This window comes from Gossypium arboreum, chromosome 7 (genome assembly GCF_025698485.1).
Source record: "Gossypium arboreum isolate Shixiya-1 chromosome 7, ASM2569848v2, whole genome shotgun sequence".
Lineage (NCBI taxonomy): Eukaryota > Viridiplantae > Streptophyta > Magnoliopsida > Malvales > Malvaceae > Gossypium > Gossypium arboreum.
The window spans coordinates 91,002,000-91,006,253 of NC_069076.1; the positions used below are offsets into that span (position 1 = coordinate 91,002,000).

A 4,254-nucleotide genomic window follows, 5' to 3' on the forward strand; every position below is an offset into this window, starting at 1 on the left:
CCCTAGAGTGTTAATTAGAGAAAAGTCTCGGTTATTCAATCTAGGGATTAGACGTTATTAGTCTTGAATAGGGATAATAACAAAACTTAGGGATCTCTACGGAATAGGTTGAATGAATAAACCGTCCAATTCGGAGCCAGAATAACAAGTAAAGTCTAGGTGGATTTTTCTTTAGGTATTGTCTCAAGTCAATCGATTTTCCCAAAAGCAATTCCCCAATTCTTTTCTTTGTGCGTTCTTAGTTTAAATAATTAGTTAATTAAAACGAACCCCTTTTATTCTTAGGCTAGATAATAAAAAGATAGTTATTACTAGTACTTTTGGTTCCCTTGGGTATGATATCCCGGTCTTGCCGTTACTATACTATTGTTCAATAGGTGTGCTTGCCTTTTCGTCGTGATAATAGTTAGTCTAGGTTTGATCTTCATTATAAATATTTATTACTTGTTACGAATCACTGCGATCAAGTTTTTGGCGCCGTTGCCAGGGAACTGAAATATTAGGAACACTAAATTTTTATTACTTTAGCCATTTATTTTTCTTGCAATTTTATTTTATTTTCTTATTAATTTACTTATTCTTTCTCTTGGCAAGTTTTTTATAGTTTATGACTAGAAGAAACCTATCGGGACCATTACTTTTTGACAAAGAAATCGACCGCACGGTTCACAGAAATCAAAGAGAGATAAGGCGCAACTTACGATACACGGAGAACGAGCAAGAAGACGAAACTCAACCCCCAACTGAAGAGATGGCTGAAAACCAAGACAATCAGCTGCCTCCTGCAATTGCAGCTAATCAAAATCCTGCTCCACGTACTATGTATGACTATGCTAAACCCTCTTTAATAGGAACTGGATCTAATATAGTTAGACCTGTTATTGCTGCGAATAATTTCGAACTAAAACCTAACACTATTCAGATGATACAACAGTTTGTTTAGTTTGATGTCTTGTAGGATGAAGATCCCAATACTCACTTAGCAAATTTCCTGGAATTTTGCAATACATTCAAAATCAATGGCGTTTCTGATGATGCCATTCGTCTTCGGTTATTTCCCTTTTCACTGAGAAACAAAGCTAAATAGTGGTTGAACTCATTACCACAAGGGTCTATCACTACTTGGGAACAAATGACCGAGAAATTTTTACTAAAATATTTTTCGCCAGCTAAAACGGCTAAATTGCGTAATGATATCTCTTCTTTTGTGCAGATGGATTTAGAAACACTTTACGATGCATGGGAGAGATACAAGGACTTACTGAGAAGGTGCCCTCACCATGGGTTACCGCTTTGGCTACAAGTTCAAACATTCTACAATGGTGTGAATCCCTCGACAAGACAAATGATTGACGCAGCTGCTGGCGGAACCATCAACAATAAAACACCAGAAGATGCCTATGAATTTATAGAGGAGATGTCACTGAATAACTATCAGTAGCAAGTTATGAGGACAAAGCCAACGAAAAAGCCGACATTTATAACATCGACTCAGTTACTATGCTGTCAAATCAGGTAGAACTTCTCAAGAAAAAGATTGATAGTTTTCTTGGTTCTACGCAGGTACATCCAGTAATGAGGTGTGATTCAAGCGGAGGAGGTGTGTATACAGAATACCAATCCTTCAATCCCACAATCGAAGAGGAATAAGTCAACTATATGGGTAACAATAACTTTATATCTCAAAATAACCCATACATTAATACATATAATGCAGGTTGGAGGAACCACCCAAATTTCTCCTGGGGTGGTCAAGGGAATCAAAAGCCACAAAATCCTCAGGGCTTTCAACAGCCACCTTATCAACAAGAAAAGAAGCTGAACCTTGAAGAGATGTTCTCTAAATTCATATCGGTGTCAGAAACTTGTTTCCAAAATACTGAGACAACACTTAAGAATCAACAAGCATCGATCCAAGGACTCAAAACTCAGATAGGCCAGCTGTCCAAATTAATCTCCGAACGACCACAAGGTAGCCTACCAAGTAATACTGAACCTAATCCGAGGGAACACCTCAATGCAATTAGGACTCAAAATAAGGAAGGATTCGCTGCACCTGAGCCAGAATTACAGCAAGACAACGCGATGAACAAAGGTCGAGAAGAGGTAAACAATGATGATCCCAAACAGGTAAGTACGAATCATGAACCTCGCGTGCCATATCCTAAAGCGATGATGAATGATAGAACAGAAGAACAATTCGGTAAGCTTGTCAAACTCTTAAAGAAATTACATATTAACTTACCCTTTATTCAAGTTCTTTCGCAGATGCTCAACTCAGCAAAATTCTTAAGGGAACTTCTGAGCAAAAAAAGGAAATTAGACGCTACATCGCATGTGGAGCTCAATGCAGTTTGCTCAGCTATTCTAAAGAATGAACTACCTAACAAATTGAAAGATCCAGGTAGTTTTACAATTCCTTGCTTAATTGGTAGTTTATCTGTGAATAATGCTTTAGCTGATCTAGAGGCAAGTATAAATGTTATGCCATATAAGATATTTAAATGACTAGGTCTCGGTAAACCCAAACAGACTAGGATAAGCATACAATTGGCTAACAAAACAATTAGATTTCCTAAGGGTATTATTGAAGACATTCTCGTTAAGATAGATAAAATTATTTACCCAGTAGACTTTGTCGTCTTAGACATGGATGAGGATAACGAGGTACCTTTAATTTTAAGATGACCTTTTTTAGCAACTGCCAGAACCATTATTAATGTAGGCACAGGAGAGCTAACGCTTTGTGCAGGTGACGACGCAGTAACACTCCAAGCACACGATTTAGTCAAAACCCCTAAGACTCAGGATAGTGCTATAAAACTTATTGATAATAAAACTAATATTCAATCATCCTTGTAGGAACCTTTTCAAGCCAAGACAACAGAGACAATGTGCTACTATCATGAAAAGAACAAAGACATCCATGAAGAACGAAGGCTATAGATAGAGGAGCTGGACGAATGGCGAAAACACAAACCGAGAACATATGATAAACCGAAACTACGCCAAAACAAGCCCGATACCTCTCTTAATCAACTTAAGGTAGGCGATAAAGTCTTACTAGATGCCGTTGATCCTCATATTGTCACTACCACACCGAATGAGGAAATCCCTCTTACGGTACTCAGTATTTTTCAATTCGGTATGGTGGAGGTGAGTCATTCAAAGTTCGGTACTTTTAAGGTAAACAACACTCGTTTAAAACCTTATTTTAAGATTGACAACAGGAATGAGGAGTATGAACTCCTCGAACCACCATGATTATTCAACGGAGAGGTAAGTCAAGCTTAGACTATAAATAAGTGCTTCTCGGGAGGCAACCCAAGCACTAACATTATTAATTTCTTTAAATTCTGATATTTAACTCCTAACCTACTAATAGAAATTTTGAATACAGGTGTTTCCACAGAGACACGACCAATAACACGAGCGTTCTCAAGGTCGTGTGAAACAGGGAAAAAGATTTCCCCAACACGGGCTACGATAAAATGCCACGGCCATGCGACATGGCCGTGGTCAAGCCTGCCAAAACAACACGAGCATGTAACACGCCCGTGTGGAGGAACCATGGTCTAACCTATTAAAAAAGCACGGGCGTGCGACACGCCCGTGTCGAACACCCATGGTCGAACTTGTCAAATGTCCACAGGCGTGGGGTAAAACACACGGGCGTGGGAGAAGTGAACGAAGCTAGACACGGTCATACGACACAGCCGTGGGAACCAACACGCCCGATGCAAACGAGTGTGTGTCAAATTCCAGACGCACCAAAATAGGAAAAACGTGAAACACACGGGCTAAAATTGGGGCACACGGGCGTGTCCCATGGCCGTGTGTCCCAAGATCTATAAATAGGCTGCACTATTCATTGTCTTCTCCATTCAAAAACCCTAACCCTAGCCGCTACAACTCCACACGGCCCCCTGCCACGCCTGTGTGCCACCGTCAATTTCGTTTTTAAAGCTCAATCCCTCTCCCTTAACATTTGTTTACTCCTTTCACTTCTATTTTACTCATTATTAATCCTTATTATTACAATAATCTCCATTACTTTTGAACTAGTTTTCATTTTTGTTCCTTATTTCTTTTTTAGTTTGCATTTATAGGTTCTTTATTATACATTTCAAATTAAATCTAGTTGTTTGACACACCTCATATCCATGACATTACTATGCTTATTTTCATGCTATTATCATGCTAATGTCTATCATTTAAATTGCATTCCTAGGTTAGTTACCATACAGTTTATGT

The 4,254-nt window shown here is 38.8% G+C and overlaps 1 non-coding gene across 1 annotated transcript; it reads right to left on the bottom strand.

Moving 5' to 3' along the window:
• Window positions 1–1,180: 1,180 nt before the first annotated feature.
• Window positions 1,181–1,287, bottom strand: LOC128295918 (small nucleolar RNA R71). The gene has a single exon (XR_008286467.1). It is a non-coding gene; the product is annotated as a small nucleolar RNA R71 (small nucleolar RNA).
• Between the last annotated feature and the right edge of the window lie 2,967 nt (window positions 1,288–4,254).